At 50.2% G+C, this 20,461-nt stretch overlaps 34 non-coding genes across 34 annotated transcripts; all 34 read right to left on the reverse strand.

Annotated features, from left to right (window-relative positions):
- Nucleotides 1-679: 679 nt before the first annotated feature.
- Nucleotides 680-753, reverse strand: Trnan-guu (transfer RNA asparagine (anticodon GUU)). The gene has a single exon. It is a non-coding gene; the product is annotated as a tRNA-Asn (tRNA).
- Nucleotides 754-1,087: 334 nt separating this feature from the next.
- Trnat-cgu (transfer RNA threonine (anticodon CGU)) lies at nt 1,088-1,159 on the reverse strand. The gene has a single exon. It is a non-coding gene; the product is annotated as a tRNA-Thr (tRNA).
- Nucleotides 1,160-1,849: 690 nt separating this feature from the next.
- On the reverse strand, nt 1,850-1,923 carry Trnan-guu (transfer RNA asparagine (anticodon GUU)). Its single transcript has one exon. It is a non-coding gene; the product is annotated as a tRNA-Asn (tRNA).
- Nucleotides 1,924-2,256: 333 nt separating this feature from the next.
- On the reverse strand, nt 2,257-2,328 carry Trnat-cgu (transfer RNA threonine (anticodon CGU)). The gene has a single exon. It is a non-coding gene; the product is annotated as a tRNA-Thr (tRNA).
- A 690-nt stretch (nt 2,329-3,018) lies between these two features.
- Trnan-guu (transfer RNA asparagine (anticodon GUU)) lies at nt 3,019-3,092 on the reverse strand. The gene has a single exon. It is a non-coding gene; the product is annotated as a tRNA-Asn (tRNA).
- Nucleotides 3,093-3,425: 333 nt separating this feature from the next.
- On the reverse strand, nt 3,426-3,497 carry Trnat-cgu (transfer RNA threonine (anticodon CGU)). The gene has a single exon. It is a non-coding gene; the product is annotated as a tRNA-Thr (tRNA).
- A 690-nt stretch (nt 3,498-4,187) lies between these two features.
- On the reverse strand, nt 4,188-4,261 carry Trnan-guu (transfer RNA asparagine (anticodon GUU)). Its single transcript has one exon. It is a non-coding gene; the product is annotated as a tRNA-Asn (tRNA).
- Nucleotides 4,262-4,594: 333 nt separating this feature from the next.
- On the reverse strand, nt 4,595-4,666 carry Trnat-cgu (transfer RNA threonine (anticodon CGU)). The gene has a single exon. It is a non-coding gene; the product is annotated as a tRNA-Thr (tRNA).
- A 690-nt stretch (nt 4,667-5,356) lies between these two features.
- Trnan-guu (transfer RNA asparagine (anticodon GUU)) lies at nt 5,357-5,430 on the reverse strand. The gene has a single exon. It is a non-coding gene; the product is annotated as a tRNA-Asn (tRNA).
- A 333-nt stretch (nt 5,431-5,763) lies between these two features.
- Nucleotides 5,764-5,835, reverse strand: Trnat-cgu (transfer RNA threonine (anticodon CGU)). The gene has a single exon. It is a non-coding gene; the product is annotated as a tRNA-Thr (tRNA).
- A 690-nt stretch (nt 5,836-6,525) lies between these two features.
- Nucleotides 6,526-6,599, reverse strand: Trnan-guu (transfer RNA asparagine (anticodon GUU)). The gene has a single exon. It is a non-coding gene; the product is annotated as a tRNA-Asn (tRNA).
- A 333-nt stretch (nt 6,600-6,932) lies between these two features.
- On the reverse strand, nt 6,933-7,004 carry Trnat-cgu (transfer RNA threonine (anticodon CGU)). The gene has a single exon. It is a non-coding gene; the product is annotated as a tRNA-Thr (tRNA).
- A 690-nt stretch (nt 7,005-7,694) lies between these two features.
- Trnan-guu (transfer RNA asparagine (anticodon GUU)) lies at nt 7,695-7,768 on the reverse strand. The gene has a single exon. It is a non-coding gene; the product is annotated as a tRNA-Asn (tRNA).
- A 334-nt stretch (nt 7,769-8,102) lies between these two features.
- Trnat-cgu (transfer RNA threonine (anticodon CGU)) lies at nt 8,103-8,174 on the reverse strand. Its single transcript has one exon. It is a non-coding gene; the product is annotated as a tRNA-Thr (tRNA).
- Nucleotides 8,175-8,871: 697 nt separating this feature from the next.
- Trnan-guu (transfer RNA asparagine (anticodon GUU)) lies at nt 8,872-8,945 on the reverse strand. Its single transcript has one exon. It is a non-coding gene; the product is annotated as a tRNA-Asn (tRNA).
- Nucleotides 8,946-9,278: 333 nt separating this feature from the next.
- Nucleotides 9,279-9,350, reverse strand: Trnat-cgu (transfer RNA threonine (anticodon CGU)). The gene has a single exon. It is a non-coding gene; the product is annotated as a tRNA-Thr (tRNA).
- Nucleotides 9,351-10,040: 690 nt separating this feature from the next.
- Nucleotides 10,041-10,114, reverse strand: Trnan-guu (transfer RNA asparagine (anticodon GUU)). Its single transcript has one exon. It is a non-coding gene; the product is annotated as a tRNA-Asn (tRNA).
- A 333-nt stretch (nt 10,115-10,447) lies between these two features.
- On the reverse strand, nt 10,448-10,519 carry Trnat-cgu (transfer RNA threonine (anticodon CGU)). The gene has a single exon. It is a non-coding gene; the product is annotated as a tRNA-Thr (tRNA).
- A 690-nt stretch (nt 10,520-11,209) lies between these two features.
- Nucleotides 11,210-11,283, reverse strand: Trnan-guu (transfer RNA asparagine (anticodon GUU)). The gene has a single exon. It is a non-coding gene; the product is annotated as a tRNA-Asn (tRNA).
- A 333-nt stretch (nt 11,284-11,616) lies between these two features.
- On the reverse strand, nt 11,617-11,688 carry Trnat-cgu (transfer RNA threonine (anticodon CGU)). Its single transcript has one exon. It is a non-coding gene; the product is annotated as a tRNA-Thr (tRNA).
- Nucleotides 11,689-12,378: 690 nt separating this feature from the next.
- Nucleotides 12,379-12,452, reverse strand: Trnan-guu (transfer RNA asparagine (anticodon GUU)). The gene has a single exon. It is a non-coding gene; the product is annotated as a tRNA-Asn (tRNA).
- Nucleotides 12,453-12,786: 334 nt separating this feature from the next.
- On the reverse strand, nt 12,787-12,858 carry Trnat-cgu (transfer RNA threonine (anticodon CGU)). Its single transcript has one exon. It is a non-coding gene; the product is annotated as a tRNA-Thr (tRNA).
- A 697-nt stretch (nt 12,859-13,555) lies between these two features.
- Nucleotides 13,556-13,629, reverse strand: Trnan-guu (transfer RNA asparagine (anticodon GUU)). The gene has a single exon. It is a non-coding gene; the product is annotated as a tRNA-Asn (tRNA).
- Nucleotides 13,630-13,962: 333 nt separating this feature from the next.
- Nucleotides 13,963-14,034, reverse strand: Trnat-cgu (transfer RNA threonine (anticodon CGU)). The gene has a single exon. It is a non-coding gene; the product is annotated as a tRNA-Thr (tRNA).
- A 690-nt stretch (nt 14,035-14,724) lies between these two features.
- Trnan-guu (transfer RNA asparagine (anticodon GUU)) lies at nt 14,725-14,798 on the reverse strand. Its single transcript has one exon. It is a non-coding gene; the product is annotated as a tRNA-Asn (tRNA).
- A 333-nt stretch (nt 14,799-15,131) lies between these two features.
- On the reverse strand, nt 15,132-15,203 carry Trnat-cgu (transfer RNA threonine (anticodon CGU)). Its single transcript has one exon. It is a non-coding gene; the product is annotated as a tRNA-Thr (tRNA).
- A 690-nt stretch (nt 15,204-15,893) lies between these two features.
- On the reverse strand, nt 15,894-15,967 carry Trnan-guu (transfer RNA asparagine (anticodon GUU)). The gene has a single exon. It is a non-coding gene; the product is annotated as a tRNA-Asn (tRNA).
- A 333-nt stretch (nt 15,968-16,300) lies between these two features.
- On the reverse strand, nt 16,301-16,372 carry Trnat-cgu (transfer RNA threonine (anticodon CGU)). Its single transcript has one exon. It is a non-coding gene; the product is annotated as a tRNA-Thr (tRNA).
- A 690-nt stretch (nt 16,373-17,062) lies between these two features.
- Trnan-guu (transfer RNA asparagine (anticodon GUU)) lies at nt 17,063-17,136 on the reverse strand. Its single transcript has one exon. It is a non-coding gene; the product is annotated as a tRNA-Asn (tRNA).
- Nucleotides 17,137-17,468: 332 nt separating this feature from the next.
- Nucleotides 17,469-17,540, reverse strand: Trnat-cgu (transfer RNA threonine (anticodon CGU)). The gene has a single exon. It is a non-coding gene; the product is annotated as a tRNA-Thr (tRNA).
- A 690-nt stretch (nt 17,541-18,230) lies between these two features.
- On the reverse strand, nt 18,231-18,304 carry Trnan-guu (transfer RNA asparagine (anticodon GUU)). Its single transcript has one exon. It is a non-coding gene; the product is annotated as a tRNA-Asn (tRNA).
- Nucleotides 18,305-18,637: 333 nt separating this feature from the next.
- On the reverse strand, nt 18,638-18,709 carry Trnat-cgu (transfer RNA threonine (anticodon CGU)). Its single transcript has one exon. It is a non-coding gene; the product is annotated as a tRNA-Thr (tRNA).
- Nucleotides 18,710-19,399: 690 nt separating this feature from the next.
- Nucleotides 19,400-19,473, reverse strand: Trnan-guu (transfer RNA asparagine (anticodon GUU)). The gene has a single exon. It is a non-coding gene; the product is annotated as a tRNA-Asn (tRNA).
- A 333-nt stretch (nt 19,474-19,806) lies between these two features.
- On the reverse strand, nt 19,807-19,878 carry Trnat-cgu (transfer RNA threonine (anticodon CGU)). Its single transcript has one exon. It is a non-coding gene; the product is annotated as a tRNA-Thr (tRNA).
- Nucleotides 19,879-20,461: the final 583 nt, after the last annotated feature.

Below are 20,461 nucleotides of genomic sequence, written 5' to 3' on the forward strand. Positions count from 1 at the left end.
CTTCGTGAGCTACTCCCGAATTCTCACGTCATCATACTGAATCTTACAGCCCTCGACCAGATATCGGATTTGACACACACATGCTGCTGGGGGTGTCCACCTTACCGTTTTCCAACTCTCTTCACTGTTTCACCCTTACGATCGACGACGAGCGTCAAGCCACCAAAGGTTTGCGGTCTGCGAAAAACTTGACCTAGTGCACAGCTTGTGGGATAGCGTGGCTCTACTGTGAAACGCGCCTTTCGACTCCTCTCTCCGGCTACAGTATGCTGTCGTCCACAGTGGCACTGAAGTTGCCCATTGGGCTTCATGTAAGGCGACTGCACGCCGCTCGGCCAACAGCGGCCTACTGCAGACCGACACTTAAGAGACGCCAAATGCAGATCGACATCGAGAGAGAGGCCCTGTCACATGGCACTCGCGGTGTATACGCTGAAATGAAATGTAAATAATACATCTTTTGTAGTGGTCGTCGCTCTATTGCAGTGTCACACATGCCGAATGAATAGGAAAACAGTAGAACGTCCGCATAGGGCCATGCTTTTACCTCCACTGTCACGTGGCTGAATGTGTATAACGCTGTGTGGCATCATTCAAACACAGCCAAACTGTCACTCTAGCTGTGTATCTCTATCAAAGTGGACATATGTCTTCACCTCGGTGGCGATTAAAACGATTTCGCCCCCGGGTGGGCTCGAACCACCAACCTTTCGGTTAACAGCCGAACGCGCTAGCCGATTGCGCCACGGAGGCCTTGACTTGCGGTCACTCCTGCTCTCTTTATCAATGCAACTCGTATACTTTCTGCAGGCACCTCGCAGAATGGTAGTATCTGCTTACGCCTCTTCACATGGAAAACGTGCATGCACACTGTAGCGGAGCTCATTAACGAATGACATCGCCAAGCATGACATTCTACTACAAAATGCATACAAAACAGTGTTCCGCCTACACATTCAGTAAACCTCTGATGCAAGTAGAGCATTCTTTATCGGTTGTAGAACTTCCCCTTCATTCAGTGCACTGCCATTTGTTAGATGCTGCTCGAGCTAGCTCTGCTCTCAGCAGCAACGTTAAAAAAAATGAATGCCTTCTGTGAGGGTCGAACTCACGACCCCTGGTTTACGAGACCAGTGCTCTACCACAGAGCTAAGAAGGCCGCAGCTTTGCCTTCGTGAGCTACTCCCGAATTGTCACGTCATCATACTGAATCTTACAGCCCTCGACCAGAAGTCGGATTTGACACACACATGCTGCTGGGGGTGTCCACCTTACCGTTTTCCAACTCTCTTCACTGTTTCACCCTTACGATCGACGACGAGCGTCAAGCCACCAAAGGTTTGCGGTCTGCGAAAAACTTGACCTAGTGCACAGCTTGTGGGATAGCGTGGCTCTACTGTGAAACGCGCCTTTCGACTCCTCTCTCCGGCTACAGTATGCTGTCGTCCACAGTGGCACTGAAGTTGCCCATTGGGCTTCATGTAAGGCGACTGCACGCCGCTCGGCCAACAGCGGCCTACTGCAGACCGACACTTAAGAGACGCCAAATGCAGATCGACATCGAGAGAGAGGCCCTGTCACATGGCACTCGCGGTGTATACGCTGAAATGAAATGTAAATAATACATCTTTTGTAGTGGTCGTCGCTCTACTGCAATGTCACACGTGCCGAATGAATAGGAAAACAGTAGAACGTCCGCATAGGGCCATGTTTCTACCTCCACTGTCACGTGGCTAAATGTGTATAAGGGTGTGTGGCATCATTCAAACACAGCCAAACTGTCACTCTAGCTGTGTATCTCTATCAAAGTGGACATATGTCATCACCTCGGTGGCGATTAAAACGATTTCGCCCCCGGGTGGGCTCGAACCACCAACCTTTCGGTTAACAGCCGAACGCGCTAGCCGATTGCGCCACGGAGGCCTTGACTTGCGGTTACTCCTGCTCTCTTTATCAATGCAACTCGTATACTTTCTGCAGGCACCTCGCAGAATGGTAGTATCTGCTTACGCCTCTTCACATGGATAACGTGCATGCACACTGTAGCGGAGCTCATTACCGAATGACATCGCCAAGCATGACATTCTACTACAAAATGCATACAAAACAGTGTTCCGCCTACACATTCAGTAAACCTCTGATGCAAGTAGAGCATTCTTTATCGGTTGTAGAACTTCCCCTTCATTCAGTGCACTGCCATTTGTTAGATGCTGCTCGAGCTAGCTCTGCTCTCAGCAGCAACGTTAAAAAAATGAATGCCTTCTGTGAGGGTCGAACTCACGACCCCTGGTTTACGAGACCAGTGCTCTACCACTGAGCTAAGGAGGCCGCAGCTTTGCCTTCGTGAGCTACTCCCGAATTGTCACGTCATCATACTGAATCTTACAGCCCTCGACCAGATATCGGATTTGACGCACACATGCTGCTGGGGGTGTCCACCTTACCGTTTTCCAAGTCTCTTCACTGTTTCACCCTTACGATCGACGACGAGCGTCAAGCCACCAAAGGTTTGCGGTCTGCGAAAAACTTGACCTAGTGCACAGCTTGTGGGATAGCGTGGCTCTACTGTGAAACGCGCCTTTCGACTCCTCTCTCCGGCTACAGTATGCTGTCGTCCACAGTGGCACTGAAGTTGCCCATTGGGCTTCATGTAAGGCGACTGCACGCCGCTCGGCCAACAGCGGCCTACTGCAGACCGACACTTAAGAGACGCCAAATGCAGATCGACATCGAGAGAGAGGCCCTGTCACATGGCACTCGCGGTGTATACGCTGAAATGAAATGTAAATAATACATCTTTTGTAGTGGTCGTCGCTCTACTGCAGTGTCACACATGCCGAATGAATAGGAAAACAGTAGAACGTCCGCATAGGGCCATGTTTTTACCTCCACTGTCACGTGGCTGAATGTGTATAAGGGTGTGTGGCATCATTCAAACACAGCCAAACTGTCACTCTAGCTGTGTATCTCTATCAAAGTGGACATATGTCTTCACCTCGGTGGCGATTAAAACGATTTCGCCCCCGGGTGGGCTCGAACCACCAACCTTTCGGTTAACAGCCGAACGCGCTAGCCGATTGCGCCACGGAGGCCTTGACTTGCGGTCACTCCTGCTCTCTTTATCAATGCAACTCGTATACTTTCTGCAGGCACCTCGCAGAATGGTAGTATCTGCTTACGCCTCTTCACATGGAAAACGTGCATGCACACTGTAGCGGAGCTCATTAACGAATGACATCGCCAAGCATGACATTCTACTACAAAATGCATACAAAACAGTGTTCCGCCTACACATTCAGTAAACCTCTGATGCAAGTAGAGCATTCTTTATCGGTTGTAGAACTTCCCCTTCATTCAGTGCACTGCCATTTGTTAGATGCTGCTCGAGCTAGCTCTGCTCTCAGCAGCAACGTTAAAAAAATGAATGCCTTCTGTGAGGGTCGAACTCACGACCCCTGGTTTACGAGACCAGTGCTCTACCACTGAGCTAAGAAGGCCGCAGCTTTGCCTTCGTGAGCTACTCCCGAATTCTCACGTCATCATACTGAATCTTACAGCCCTCGACCAGATATCGGATTTGACACACACATGCTGCTGGGGGTGTCCACCTTACCGTTTTCCAACTCTCTTCACTGTTTCACCCTTACGATCGACGACGAGCGTCAAGCCACCAAAGGTTTGCGGTCTGCGAAAAACTTGACCTAGTGCACAGCTTGTGGGATAGCGTGGCTCTACTGTGAAACGCGCCTTTCGACTCCTCTCTCCGGCTACAGTATGCTGTCGTCCACAGTGGCACTGAAGTTGCCCATTGGGCTTCATGTAAGGCGACTGCACGCCGCTCGGCCAACAGCGGCCTACTGCAGACCGACACTTAAGAGACGCCAAATGCAGATCGACATCGAGAGAGAGGCCCTGTCACATGGCACTCGCGGTGTATACGCTGAAATGAAATGTAAATAATACATCTTTTGTAGTGGTCGTCGCTCTATTGCAGTGTCACACATGCCGAATGAATAGGAAAACAGTAGAACGTCCGCATAGGGCCATGCTTTTACCTCCACTGTCACGTGGCTGAATGTGTATAACGCTGTGTGGCATCATTCAAACACAGCCAAACTGTCACTCTAGCTGTGTATCTCTATCAAAGTGGACATATGTCTTCACCTCGGTGGCGATTAAAACGATTTCGCCCCCGGGTGGGCTCGAACCACCAACCTTTCGGTTAACAGCCGAACGCGCTAGCCGATTGCGCCACGGAGGCCTTGACTTGCGGTCACTCCTGCTCTCTTTATCAATGCAACTCGTATACTTTCTGCAGGCACCTCGCAGAATGGTAGTATCTGCTTACGCCTCTTCACATGGAAAACGTGCATGCACACTGTAGCGGAGCTCATTAACGAATGACATCGCCAAGCATGACATTCTACTACAAAATGCATACAAAACAGTGTTCCGCCTACACATTCAGTAAACCTCTGATGCAAGTAGAGCATTCTTTATCGGTTGTAGAACTTCCCCTTCATTCAGTGCACTGCCATTTGTTAGATGCTGCTCGAGCTAGCTCTGCTCTCAGCAGCAACGTTAAAAAAATGAATGCCTTCTGTGAGGGTCGAACTCACGACCCCTGGTTTACGAGACCAGTGCTCTACCACTGAGCTAAGAAGGCCGCAGCTTTGCCTTCGTGAGCTACTCCCGAATTCTCACGTCATCATACTGAATCTTACAGCCCTCGACCAGATATCGGATTTGACACACACATGCTGCTGGGGGTGTCCACCTTACCGTTTTCCAACTCTCTTCACTGTTTCACCCTTACGATCGACGACGAGCGTCAAGCCACCAAAGGTTTGCGGTCTGCGAAAAACTTGACCTAGTGCACAGCTTGTGGGATAGCGTGGCTCTACTGTGAAACGCGCCTTTCGACTCCTCTCTCCGGCTACAGTATGCTGTCGTCCACAGTGGCACTGAAGTTGCCCATTGGGCTTCATGTAAGGCGACTGCACGCCGCTCGGCCAACAGCGGCCTACTGCAGACCGACACTTAAGAGACGCCAAATGCAGATCGACATCGAGAGAGAGGCCCTGTCACATGGCACTCGCGGTGTATACGCTGAAATGAAATGTAAATAATACATCTTTTGTAGTGGTCGTCGCTCTATTGCAGTGTCACACATGCCGAATGAATAGGAAAACAGTAGAACGTCCGCATAGGGCCATGCTTTTACCTCCACTGTCACGTGGCTGAATGTGTATAACGCTGTGTGGCATCATTCAAACACAGCCAAACTGTCACTCTAGCTGTGTATCTCTATCAAAGTGGACATATGTCTTCACCTCGGTGGCGATTAAAACGATTTCGCCCCCGGGTGGGCTCGAACCACCAACCTTTCGGTTAACAGCCGAACGCGCTAGCCGATTGCGCCACGGAGGCCTTGACTTGCGGTCACTCCTGCTCTCTTTATCAATGCAACTCGTATACTTTCTGCAGGCACCTCGCAGAATGGTAGTATCTGCTTACGCCTCTTCACATGGAAAACGTGCATGCACACTGTAGCGGAGCTCATTAACGAATGACATCGCCAAGCATGACATTCTACTACAAAATGCATACAAAACAGTGTTCCGCCTACACATTCAGTAAACCTCTGATGCAAGTAGAGCATTCTTTATCGGTTGTAGAACTTCCCCTTCATTCAGTGCACTGCCATTTGTTAGATGCTGCTCGAGCTAGCTCTGCTCTCAGCAGCAACGTTAAAAAAATGAATGCCTTCTGTGAGGGTCGAACTCACGACCCCTGGTTTACGAGACCAGTGCTCTACCACTGAGCTAAGAAGGCCGCAGCTTTGCCTTCGTGAGCTACTCCCGAATTCTCACGTCATCATACTGAATCTTACAGCCCTCGACCAGATATCGGATTTGACACACACATGCTGCTGGGGGTGTCCACCTTACCGTTTTCCAACTCTCTTCACTGTTTCACCCTTACGATCGACGACGAGCGTCAAGCCACCAAAGGTTTGCGGTCTGCGAAAAACTTGACCTAGTGCACAGCTTGTGGGATAGCGTGGCTCTACTGTGAAACGCGCCTTTCGACTCCTCTCTCCGGCTACAGTATGCTGTCGTCCACAGTGGCACTGAAGTTGCCCATTGGGCTTCATGTAAGGCGACTGCACGCCGCTCGGCCAACAGCGGCCTACTGCAGACCGACACTTAAGAGACGCCAAATGCAGATCGACATCGAGAGAGAGGCCCTGTCACATGGCACTCGCGGTGTATACGCTGAAATGAAATGTAAATAATACATCTTTTGTAGTGGTCGTCGCTCTATTGCAGTGTCACACATGCCGAATGAATAGGAAAACAGTAGAACGTCCGCATAGGGCCATGCTTTTACCTCCACTGTCACGTGGCTGAATGTGTATAACGCTGTGTGGCATCATTCAAACACAGCCAAACTGTCACTCTAGCTGTGTATCTCTATCAAAGTGGACATATGTCTTCACCTCGGTGGCGATTAAAACGATTTCGCCCCCGGGTGGGCTCGAACCACCAACCTTTCGGTTAACAGCCGAACGCGCTAGCCGATTGCGCCACGGAGGCCTTGACTTGCGGTCACTCCTGCTCTCTTTATCAATGCAACTCGTATACTTTCTGCAGGCACCTCGCAGAATGGTAGTATCTGCTTACGCCTCTTCACATGGAAAACGTGCATGCACACTGTAGCGGAGCTCATTAACGAATGACATCGCCAAGCATGACATTCTACTACAAAATGCATACAAAACAGTGTTCCGCCTACACATTCAGTAAACCTCTGATGCAAGTAGAGCATTCTTTATCGGTTGTAGAACTTCCCCTTCATTCAGTGCACTGCCATTTGTTAGATGCTGCTCGAGCTAGCTCTGCTCTCAGCAGCAACGTTAAAAAAATGAATGCCTTCTGTGAGGGTCGAACTCACGACCCCTGGTTTACGAGACCAGTGCTCTACCACTGAGCTAAGAAGGCCGCAGCTTTGCCTTCGTGAGCTACTCCCGAATTCTCACGTCATCATACTGAATCTTACAGCCCTCGACCAGATATCGGATTTGACACACACATGCTGCTGGGGGTGTCCACCTTACCGTTTTCCAACTCTCTTCACTGTTTCACCCTTACGATCGACGACGAGCGTCAAGCCACCAAAGGTTTGCGGTCTGCGAAAAACTTGACCTAGTGCACAGCTTGTGGGATAGCGTGGCTCTACTGTGAAACGCGCCTTTCGACTCCTCTCTCCGGCTACAGTATGCTGTCGTCCACAGTGGCACTGAAGTTGCCCATTGGGCTTCATGTAAGGCGACTGCACGCCGCTCGGCCAACAGCGGCCTACTGCAGACCGACACTTAAGAGACGCCAAATGCAGATCGACATCGAGAGAGAGGCCCTGTCACATGGCACTCGCGGTGTATACGCTGAAATGAAATGTAAATAATACATCTTTTGTAGTGGTCGTCGCTCTATTGCAGTGTCACACATGCCGAATGAATAGGAAAACAGTAGAACGTCCGCATAGGGCCATGCTTTTACCTCCACTGTCACGTGGCTGAATGTGTATAACGCTGTGTGGCATCATTCAAACACAGCCAAACTGTCACTCTAGCTGTGTATCTCTATCAAAGTGGACATATGTCTTCACCTCGGTGGCGATTAAAACGATTTCGCCCCCGGGTGGGCTCGAACCACCAACCTTTCGGTTAACAGCCGAACGCGCTAGCCGATTGCGCCACGGAGGCCTTGACTTGCGGTCACTCCTGCTCTCTTTATCAATGCAACTCGTATACTTTCTGCAGGCACCTCGCAGAATGGTAGTATCTGCTTACGCCTCTTCACATGGAAAACGTGCATGCACACTGTAGCGGAGCTCATTAACGAATGACATCGCCAAGCATGACATTCTACTACAAAATGCATACAAAACAGTGTTCCGCCTACACATTCAGTAAACCTCTGATGCAAGTAGAGCATTCTTTATCGGTTGTAGAACTTCCCCTTCATTCAGTGCACTGCCATTTGTTAGATGCTGCTCGAGCTAGCTCTGCTCTCAGCAGCAACGTTAAAAAAAATGAATGCCTTCTGTGAGGGTCGAACTCACGACCCCTGGTTTACGAGACCAGTGCTCTACCACAGAGCTAAGAAGGCCGCAGCTTTGCCTTCGTGAGCTACTCCCGAATTGTCACGTCATCATACTGAATCTTACAGCCCTCGACCAGAAGTCGGATTTGACACACACATGCTGCTGGGGGTGTCCACCTTACCGTTTTCCAACTCTCTTCACTGTTTCACCCTTACGATCGACGACGAGCGTCAAGCCACCAAAGGTTTGCGGTCTGCGAAAAACTTGACCTAGTGCACAGCTTGTGGGATAGCGTGGCTCTACTGTGAAACGCGCCTTTCGACTCCTCTCTCCGGCTACAGTATGCTGTCGTCCACAGTGGCACTGAAGTTGCCCATTGGGCTTCATGTAAGGCGACTGCACGCCGCTCGGCCAACAGCGGCCTACTGCAGACCGACACTTAAGAGACGCCAAATGCAGATCGACATCGAGAGAGAGGCCCTGTCACATGGCACTCGCGGTGTATACGCTGAAATGAAATGTAAATAATACATCTTTTGTAGTGGTCGTCGCTCTACTGCAATGTCACACGTCACACGTGCCGAATGAATAGGAAAACAGTAGAACGTCCGCATAGGGCCATGTTTTTACCTCCACTGTCACGTGGCTGAATGTGTATAAGGGTGTGTGGCATCATTCAAACACAGCCAAACTGTCACTCTAGCTGTGTATCTCTATCAAAGTGGACATATGTCTTCACCTCGGTGGCGATTAAAACGATTTCGCCCCCGGGTGGGCTCGAACCACCAACCTTTCGGTTAACAGCCGAACGCGCTAGCCGATTGCGCCACGGAGGCCTTGACTTGCGGTCACTCCTGCTCTCTTTATCAATGCAACTCGTATACTTTCTGCAGGCACCTCGCAGAATGGTAGTATCTGCTTACGCCTCTTCACATGGATAACGTGCATGCACACTGTAGCGGAGCTCATTAACGAATGACATCGCCAAGCATGACATTCTACTACAAAATGCATACAAAACAGTGTTCCGCCTACACATTCAGTAAACCTCTGATGCAAGTAGAGCATTCTTTATCGGTTGTAGAACTTCCCCTTCATTCAGTGCACTGCCATTTGTTAGATGCTGCTCGAGCTAGCTCTGCTCTCAGCAGCAACGTTAAAAAAATGAATGCCTTCTGTGAGGGTCGAACTCACGACCCCTGGTTTACGAGACCAGTGCTCTACCACTGAGCTAAGAAGGCCGCAGCTTTGCCTTCGTGAGCTACTCCCGAATTCTCACGTCATCATACTGAATCTTACAGCCCTCGACCAGATATCGGATTTGACACACACATGCTGCTGGGGGTGTCCACCTTACCGTTTTCCAACTCTCTTCACTGTTTCACCCTTACGATCGACGACGAGCGTCAAGCCACCAAAGGTTTGCGGTCTGCGAAAAACTTGACCTAGTGCACAGCTTGTGGGATAGCGTGGCTCTACTGTGAAACGCGCCTTTCGACTCCTCTCTCCGGCTACAGTATGCTGTCGTCCACAGTGGCACTGAAGTTGCCCATTGGGCTTCATGTAAGGCGACTGCACGCCGCTCGGCCAACAGCGGCCTACTGCAGACCGACACTTAAGAGACGCCAAATGCAGATCGACATCGAGAGAGAGGCCCTGTCACATGGCACTCGCGGTGTATACGCTGAAATGAAATGTAAATAATACATCTTTTGTAGTGGTCGTCGCTCTATTGCAGTGTCACACATGCCGAATGAATAGGAAAACAGTAGAACGTCCGCATAGGGCCATGCTTTTACCTCCACTGTCACGTGGCTGAATGTGTATAACGCTGTGTGGCATCATTCAAACACAGCCAAACTGTCACTCTAGCTGTGTATCTCTATCAAAGTGGACATATGTCTTCACCTCGGTGGCGATTAAAACGATTTCGCCCCCGGGTGGGCTCGAACCACCAACCTTTCGGTTAACAGCCGAACGCGCTAGCCGATTGCGCCACGGAGGCCTTGACTTGCGGTCACTCCTGCTCTCTTTATCAATGCAACTCGTATACTTTCTGCAGGCACCTCGCAGAATGGTAGTATCTGCTTACGCCTCTTCACATGGAAAACGTGCATGCACACTGTAGCGGAGCTCATTAACGAATGACATCGCCAAGCATGACATTCTACTACAAAATGCATACAAAACAGTGTTCCGCCTACACATTCAGTAAACCTCTGATGCAAGTAGAGCATTCTTTATCGGTTGTAGAACTTCCCCTTCATTCAGTGCACTGCCATTTGTTAGATGCTGCTCGAGCTAGCTCTGCTCTCAGCAGCAACGTTAAAAAAATGAATGCCTTCTGTGAGGGTCGAACTCACGACCCCTGGTTTACGAGACCAGTGCTCTACCACTGAGCTAAGAAGGCCGCAGCTTTGCCTTCGTGAGCTACTCCCGAATTCTCACGTCATCATACTGAATCTTACAGCCCTCGACCAGATATCGGATTTGACACACACATGCTGCTGGGGGTGTCCACCTTACCGTTTTCCAACTCTCTTCACTGTTTCACCCTTACGATCGACGACGAGCGTCAAGCCACCAAAGGTTTGCGGTCTGCGAAAAACTTGACCTAGTGCACAGCTTGTGGGATAGCGTGGCTCTACTGTGAAACGCGCCTTTCGACTCCTCTCTCCGGCTACAGTATGCTGTCGTCCACAGTGGCACTGAAGTTGCCCATTGGGCTTCATGTAAGGCGACTGCACGCCGCTCGGCCAACAGCGGCCTACTGCAGACCGACACTTAAGAGACGCCAAATGCAGATCGACATCGAGAGAGAGGCCCTGTCACATGGCACTCGCGGTGTATACGCTGAAATGAAATGTAAATAATACATCTTTTGTAGTGGTCGTCGCTCTATTGCAGTGTCACACATGCCGAATGAATAGGAAAACAGTAGAACGTCCGCATAGGGCCATGCTTTTACCTCCACTGTCACGTGGCTGAATGTGTATAACGCTGTGTGGCATCATTCAAACACAGCCAAACTGTCACTCTAGCTGTGTATCTCTATCAAAGTGGACATATGTCTTCACCTCGGTGGCGATTAAAACGATTTCGCCCCCGGGTGGGCTCGAACCACCAACCTTTCGGTTAACAGCCGAACGCGCTAGCCGATTGCGCCACGGAGGCCTTGACTTGCGGTCACTCCTGCTCTCTTTATCAATGCAACTCGTATACTTTCTGCAGGCACCTCGCAGAATGGTAGTATCTGCTTACGCCTCTTCACATGGAAAACGTGCATGCACACTGTAGCGGAGCTCATTAACGAATGACATCGCCAAGCATGACATTCTACTACAAAATGCATACAAAACAGTGTTCCGCCTACACATTCAGTAAACCTCTGATGCAAGTAGAGCATTCTTTATCGGTTGTAGAACTTCCCCTTCATTCAGTGCACTGCCATTTGTTAGATGCTGCTCGAGCTAGCTCTGCTCTCAGCAGCAACGTTAAAAAAATGAATGCCTTCTGTGAGGGTCGAACTCACGACCCCTGGTTTACGAGACCAGTGCTCTACCACTGAGCTAAGAAGGCCGCAGCTTTGCCTTCGTGAGCTACTCCCGAATTCTCACGTCATCATACTGAATCTTACAGCCCTCGACCAGATATCGGATTTGACACACACATGCTGCTGGGGGTGTCCACCTTACCGTTTTCCAACTCTCTTCACTGTTTCACCCTTACGATCGACGACGAGCGTCAAGCCACCAAAGGTTTGCGGTCTGCGAAAAACTTGACCTAGTGCACAGCTTGTGGGATAGCGTGGCTCTACTGTGAAACGCGCCTTTCGACTCCTCTCTCCGGCTACAGTATGCTGTCGTCCACAGTGGCACTGAAGTTGCCCATTGGGCTTCATGTAAGGCGACTGCACGCCGCTCGGCCAACAGCGGCCTACTGCAGACCGACACTTAAGAGACGCCAAATGCAGATCGACATCGAGAGAGAGGCCCTGTCACATGGCACTCGCGGTGTATACGCTGAAATGAAATGTAAATAATACATCTTTTGTAGTGGTCGTCGCTCTATTGCAGTGTCACACATGCCGAATGAATAGGAAAACAGTAGAACGTCCGCATAGGGCCATGCTTTTACCTCCACTGTCACGTGGCTGAATGTGTATAACGCTGTGTGGCATCATTCAAACACAGCCAAACTGTCACTCTAGCTGTGTATCTCTATCAAAGTGGACATATGTCTTCACCTCGGTGGCGATTAAAACGATTTCGCCCCCGGGTGGGCTCGAACCACCAACCTTTCGGTTAACAGCCGAACGCGCTAGCCGATTGCGCCACGGAGGCCTTGACTTGCGGTCACTCCTGCTCTCTTTATCAATGCAACTCGTATACTTTCTGCAGGCACCTCGCAGAATGGTAGTATCTGCTTACGCCTCTTCACATGGAAAACGTGCATGCACACTGTAGCGGAGCTCATTAACGAATGACATCGCCAAGCATGACATTCTACTACAAAATGCATACAAAACAGTGTTCCGCCTACACATTCAGTAAACCTCTGATGCAAGTAGAGCATTCTTTATCGGTTGTAGAACTTCCCCTTCATTCAGTGCACTGCCATTTGTTAGATGCTGCTCGAGCTAGCTCTGCTCTCAGCAGCAACGTTAAAAAAAATGAATGCCTTCTGTGAGGGTCGAACTCACGACCCCTGGTTTACGAGACCAGTGCTCTACCACAGAGCTAAGAAGGCCGCAGCTTTGCCTTCGTGAGCTACTCCCGAATTGTCACGTCATCATACTGAATCTTACAGCCCTCGACCAGAAGTCGGATTTGACACACACATGCTGCTGGGGGTGTCCACCTTACCGTTTTCCAACTCTCTTCACTGTTTCACCCTTACGATCGACGACGAGCGTCAAGCCACCAAAGGTTTGCGGTCTGCGAAAAACTTGACCTAGTGCACAGCTTGTGGGATAGCGTGGCTCTACTGTGAAACGCGCCTTTCGACTCCTCTCTCCGGCTACAGTATGCTGTCGTCCACAGTGGCACTGAAGTTGCCCATTGGGCTTCATGTAAGGCGACTGCACGCCGCTCGGCCAACAGCGGCCTACTGCAGACCGACACTTAAGAGACGCCAAATGCAGATCGACATCGAGAGAGAGGCCCTGTCACATGGCACTCGCGGTGTATACGCTGAAATGAAATGTAAATAATACATCTTTTGTAGTGGTCGTCGCTCTACTGCAATGTCACACGTCACACGTGCCGAATGAATAGGAAAACAGTAGAACGTCCGCATAGGGCCATGTTTTTACCTCCACTGTCACGTGGCTGAATGTGTATAAGGGTGTGTGGCATCATTCAAACACAGCCAAACTGTCACTCTAGCTGTGTATCTCTATCAAAGTGGACATATGTCTTCACCTCGGTGGCGATTAAAACGATTTCGCCCCCGGGTGGGCTCGAACCACCAACCTTTCGGTTAACAGCCGAACGCGCTAGCCGATTGCGCCACGGAGGCCTTGACTTGCGGTCACTCCTGCTCTCTTTATCAATGCAACTCGTATACTTTCTGCAGGCACCTCGCAGAATGGTAGTATCTGCTTACGCCTCTTCACATGGATAACGTGCATGCACACTGTAGCGGAGCTCATTAACGAATGACATCGCCAAGCATGACATTCTACTACAAAATGCATACAAAACAGTGTTCCGCCTACACATTCAGTAAACCTCTGATGCAAGTAGAGCATTCTTTATCGGTTGTAGAACTTCCCCTTCATTCAGTGCACTGCCATTTGTTAGATGCTGCTCGAGCTAGCTCTGCTCTCAGCAGCAACGTTAAAAGAATGAATGCCTTCTGTGAGGGTCGAACTCACGACCCCTGGTTTACGAGACCAGTGCTCTACCACAGAGCTAAGAAGGCCGCAGCTTTGCCTTCGTGAGCTACTCCCGAATTGTCACGTCATCATACTGAATCTTACAGCCCTCGACCAGATATCGGATTTGACACACACATGCTGCTGGGGGTGTCCACCTTACCGTTTTCCAACTCTCTTCACTGTTTCACCCTTACGATCGACGACGAGCGTCAAGCCACCAAAGGTTTGCGGTCTGCGAAAAACTTGACCTAGTGCACAGCTTGTGGGATAGCGTGGCTCTACTGTGAAACGCGCCTTTCGACTCCTCTCTCCGGCTACAGTATGCTGTCGTCCACAGTGGCACTGAAGTTGCCCATTGGGCTTCATGTAAGGCGACTGCACGCCGCTCGGCCAACAGCGGCCTACTGCAGACCGACACTTAAGAGACGCCAAATGCAGATCGACATCGAGAGAGAGGCCCTGTCACATGGCACTCGCGGTGTATACGCTGAAATGAAATGTAAATAATACATCTTTTGTAGTGGTCGTCGCTCTACTGCAATGTCACACGTGCCGAATGAATAGGAAAACAGTAGAACGTCCGCATAGGGCCATGTTTTTACCTCCACTGTCACGTGGCTGAATGTGTATAAGGGTGTGTGGCATCATTCAAACACAGCCAAACTGTCACTCTAGCTGTGTATCTCTATCAAAGTGGACATATGTCTTCACCTCGGTGGCGATTAAAACGATTTCGCCCCCGGGTGGGCTCGAACCACCAACCTTTCGGTTAACAGCCGAACGCGCTAGCCGATTGCGCCACGGAGGCCTTGACTTGCGGTCACTCCTGCTCTCTTTATCAATGCAACTCGTATACTTTCTGCAGGCACCTCGCAGAATGGTAGTATCTGCTTACGCCTCTTCACATGGATAACGTGCATGCACACTGTAGCGGAGCTCATTAACGAATGACATCGCCAAGCATGACATTCTACTACAAAATGCATACAAAACAGTGTTCCGCCTACACATTCAGTAAACCTCTGATGCAAGTAGAGCATTCTTTATCGGTTGTAGAACTTCCCCTTCATTCAGTGCACTGCCATTTGTTAGATGCTGCTCGAGCTAGCTCTGCTCTCAGCAGCAACGTTAAAAGAATGAATGCCTTCTGTGAGGGTCGAACTCACGACCCCTGGTTTACGAGACCAGTGCTCTACCACAGAGCTAAGAAGGCCGCAGCTTTGCCTTCGTGAGCTACTCCCGAATTGTCACGTCATCATACTAAATCTTACAGCCCTCGACCAGATATCGGATTTGACACACACATGCTGCTGGGGGTGTCCACCTTACCGTTTTCCAACTCTCTTCACTGTTTCACCCTTACGATCGACGACGAGCGTCAAGCCACCAAAGGTTTGCGGTCTGCGAAAAACTTGACCTAGTGCACAGCTTGTGGGATAGCGTGGCTCTACTGTGAAACGCGCCTTTCGACTCCTCTCTCCGGCTACAGTATGCTGTCGTCCACAGTGGCACTGAAGTTGCCCATTGGGCTTCATGTAAGGCGACTGCACGCCGCTCGGCCAACAGCGGCCTACTGCAGACCGACACTTAAGAGACGCCAAATGCAGATCGACATCGAGAGAGAGGCCCTGTCACATGGCACTCGCGGTGTATACGCTGAAATGAAATGTAAATAATACATCTTTTGTAGTGGTCGTCGCTCTACTGCAATGTCACACGTGCCGAATGAATAGGAAAACAGTAGAACGTCCGCATAGGGCCATGTTTTTACCTCCACTGTCACGTGGCTGAATGTGTATAAGGGTGTGTGGCATCATTCAAACACAGCCAAACTGTCACTCTAGCTGTGTATCTCTATCAAAGTGGACATATGTCTTCACCTCGGTGGCGATTAAAACGATTTCGCCCCCGGGTGGGCTCGAACCACCAACCTTTCGGTTAACAGCCGAACGCGCTAGCCGATTGCGCCACGGAGGCCTTGACTTGCGGTCACTCCTGCTCTCTTTATCAATGCAACTCGTATACTTTCTGCAGGCACCTCGCAGAATGGTAGTATCTGCTTACGCCTCTTCACATGGATAACGTGCATGCACACTGTAGCGGAGCTCATTAACAAATGACATCGCCAAGCATGACATTCTACTACAAAATGCATACAAAACAGTGTTCCGCCTACACATTCAGTAAACCTCTGATGCAAGTAGAGCATTCTTTATCGGTTGTAGAACTTCCCCTTCATTCAGTGCACTGCCATTTGTTAGATGCTGCTCGAGCTAGCTCTGCTCTCAGCAGCAACGTTAAAAGAATGAATGCCTTCTGTGAGGGTCGAACTCACGACCCCTGGTTTACGAGACCAGTGCTCTACCACAGAGCTAAGAAGGCCGCAGCTTTGCCTTCGTGAGCTACTCCTGAATTGTCACGTCATCATACTGAATCTTACAGCCCTCGACCAGATATCGGATTTGACACACACATGCTGCTGGGGGTGTCCACCTTACCGTTTTCCAACTCTCTTCACTGTTTCATCCTTACGATCGACGACGAGCGTCAAGCCACCAAAGGTTTGCGGTCTGCGAAAAACTTGACCTAGTGCACAGCTTGTGGGATAGCGTGGCTCTACTGTGAAACGCGCCTTTCGACTCCTCTCTCCGGCTACAGTATGCTGTCGTCCACAGTGGCACTGAAGTTGCCCATTGGGCTTCATGTAAGGCGACTGCACGCCGCTCGGCCAACAGCGGCCTACTGCAGACCGACACTTAAGAGACGCCAAATGCAGATCGACATCGAGAGAGAGGCCCTGTCACATGGCACTCGCGGTGTATACGCTGAAATGAAATGTAAATAATACATCTTTTGTAGTGGTCGTCGCTCTACTGCAATGTCACACGTGCCGAATGAATAGGAAAACAGTAGAACGTCCGCATAGGGCCATGTTTTTACCTCCACTGTCACGTGGCTGAATGTGTATAAGGCTGTGTGGCATCATTCAAACACAGCCAAACTGTCACTCTAGCTGTGTATCTCTATCAAAGTGGACATATGTCTTCACCTCGGTGGCGATTAAAACGATATCGCCCCCAGGTGGGCTCGAACAACCAACCTTTCGGTTAACAGCCGAACGCGCTAGCCGATTGCGCCACGGAGGCCTTGACTTGCGGTCACTCCTGCTCTCTTTATCAATGCAACTCGTATACTTTCTGCAGGCACCTCGCAGAATGGTAGTATCTGCTTACGCCTCTTCACATGGATAACGTGCATGCACACTGTAGCGGAGCTCATTAACGAATGACATCGCCAAGCATGACATTCTACTACAAAATGCATACAAAACATTGTTCCGCCTACACATTCAGTAAACCTCTGATGCAAGTAGAGAATTCTTTATCGGTTGTAGATCTTCCCCTTCATTCAGTGCACTGCCATTTGTTAGATGCTGCTCGAGCTAGCTCTGCTCTCAGCAGCAACGTTAAAAAATGAATGCCTTCTGTGAGGGTCGAACTCACGACCCCTGGTTTACGAGACCAGTGCTCTACCACAGAGCTAAGAAGGCCGCAGCTTTGCCTTCCTGAGCTACTCCCGAATTGTCACGTCATCATACTGAATCTTACAGCCCTCGACCAGATATCGGATTTGACACACACATGCTGCTGGGGGTGTCCACCTTACCGTTTTCCAACTCTCTTCACTGTTTCACCCTTACGATCGACGACGAGCGTCAAGCCACCAAAGGTTTGCGGTCTGCGAAAAACTTGACCTAGTGCACAGCTTGTGGGATAGCGTGGCTCTACTGTGAAACGCGCCTTTCGACTCCTCTCTCCGGCTACAGTATGCTGTCGTCCACAGTGGCACTGAAGTTGCCCATTGGGCTTCATGTAAGGCGACTGCACGCCGCTCGGCCAACAGCGGCCTACTGCAGACCGACACTTAAGAGACGCCAAATGCAGATCGACATCGAGAGAGAGGCCCTGTCACATGGCACTCGCGGTGTATACGCTGAAATGAAATGTAAATAATACATCTTTTGTAGTGGTCGTCGCTCTACTGCAATGTCACACGTGCCGAATGAATAGGAAAACAGTAGAACGTCCGCATAGGGCCATGTTTTTACCTCCACTGTCACGTGGCTGAATGTGTATAAGGGTGTGTGGCATCATTCAAACACAGCCAAACTGTCACTCTAGCTGTGTATCTCTATCAAAGTGGACATATGTCTTCACCTCGGTGGCGATTAAAACGATTTCGCCCCCGGGTGGGCTCGAACCACCAACCTTTCGGTTAACAGCCGAACGCGCTAGCCGATTGCGCCACGGAGGCCTTGACTTGCGGTCACTCCTGCTCTCTTTATCAATGCAACTCGTATACTTTCTGCAGGCACCTCGCAGAATGGTAGTATCTGCTTACGCCTCTTCACATGGATAACGTGCATGCACACTGTAGCGGAGCTCATTAACGAATGACATCGCCAAGCATGACATTCTACTACAAAATGCATACAAAACAGTGTTCCGCCTACACATTCAGTAAACCTCTGATGCAAGTAGAGCATTCTTTATCGGTTGTAGAACTTCCCCTTCATTCAGTGCACTGCCATTTGTTAGATGCTGCTCGAGCTAGCTCTGCTCTCAGCAGCAACGTTAAAAGAATGAATGCCTTCTGTGAGGGTCGAACTCACGACCCCTGGTTTACGAGACCAGTGCTCTACCACAGAGCTAAGAAGGCCGCAGCTTTGCCTTCGTGAGCTACTCCCGAATTGTCACGTCATCATACTAAATCTTACAGCCCTCGACCAGATATCGGATTTGACACACACATGCTGCTGGGGGTGTCCACCTTACCGTTTTCCAACTCTCTTCACTGTTTCACCCTTACGATCGACGACGAGCGTCAAGCCACCAAAGGTTTGCGGTCTGCGAAAAACTTGACCTAGTGCACAGCTTGTGGGATAGCGTGGCTCTACTGTGAAACGCGCCTTTCGACTCCTCTCTCCGGCTACAGTATGCTGTCGTCCACAGTGGCACTGAAGTTGCCCATTGGGCTTCATGTAAGGCGACTGCACGCCGCTCGGCCAACAGCGGCCTACTGCAGACCGACACTTAAGAGACGCCAAATGCAGATCGACATCGAGAGAGAGGCCCTGTCACATGGCACTCGCGGTGTATACGCTGAAATGAAATGTAAATAATACATCTTTTGTAGTGGTCGTCGCTCTACTGCAATGTCACACGTGCCGAATGAATAGGAAAACAGTAGAACGTCCGCATAGGGCCATGTTTTTACCTCCACTGTCACGTGGCTGAATGTGTATAAGGGTGTGTGGCATCATTCAAACACAGCCAAACTGTCACTCTAGCTGTGTATCTCTATCAAAGTGGACATATGTCTTCACCTCGGTGGCGATTAAAACGATTTCGCCCCCGGGTGGGCTCGAACCACCAACCTTTCGGTTAACAGCCGAACGCGCTAGCCGATTGCGCCACGGAGGCCTTGACTTGCGGTCACTCCTGCTCTCTTTATCAATGCAACTCGTATACTTTCTGCAGGCACCTCGCAGAATGGTAGTATCTGCTTACGCCTCTTCACATGGATAACGTGCATGCACACTGTAGCGGAGCTCATTAACGAATGACATCGCCAAGCATGACATTCTACTACAAAATGCATACAAAACAGTGTTCCGCCTACACATTCAGTAAACCTCTGATGCAAGTAGAGCATTCTTTATCGGTTGTAGAACTTCCCCTTCATTCAGTGCACTGCCATTTGTTAGATGCTGCTCGAGCTAGCTCTGCTCTCAGCAGCAACGTTAAAAAAATGAATGCCTTCTGTGAGGGTCGAACTCACGACCCCTGGTTTACGAGACCAGTGCTCTACCACAGAGCTAAGAAGGCCGCAGCTTTGCCTTCCTGAGCTACTCCCGAATTGTCACGTCATCATACTGAATCTTACAGCCCTCGACCAGATATCGGATTTGACACACACATGCTGCTGGGGGTGTCCACCTTACCGTTTTCCAACTCTCTTCACTGTTTCACCCTTACGATCGACGACGAGCGTCAAGCCACCAAAGGTTTGCGGTCTGCGAAAAACTTGACCTAGTGCACAGCTTGTGGGATAGCGTGGCTCTACTGTGAAACGCGCCTTTCGACTCCTCTCTCCGGCTACAGTATGCTGTCGTCCACAGTGGCACTGAAGTTGCCCATTGGGCTTCATGTAAGGCGACTGCACGCCGCTCGGCCAACAGCGGCCTACTGCAGACCGACACTTAAGAGACGCCAAATGCAGATCGACATCGAGAGAGAGGCCCTGTCACATGGCACTCGCGGTGTATACGCTGAAATGAAATGTAAATAATACATCTTTTGTAGTGGTCGTCGCTCTACTGCAATGTCACACGTGCCGAATGAATAGGAAAACAGTAGAACGTCCGCATAGGGCCATGTTTTTACCTCCACTGTCACGTGGCTGAATGTG

Source organism: Schistocerca cancellata, unplaced genomic scaffold (genome assembly GCF_023864275.1).
Source record: "Schistocerca cancellata isolate TAMUIC-IGC-003103 unplaced genomic scaffold, iqSchCanc2.1 HiC_scaffold_826, whole genome shotgun sequence".
Lineage (NCBI taxonomy): Eukaryota > Metazoa > Arthropoda > Insecta > Orthoptera > Acrididae > Schistocerca > Schistocerca cancellata.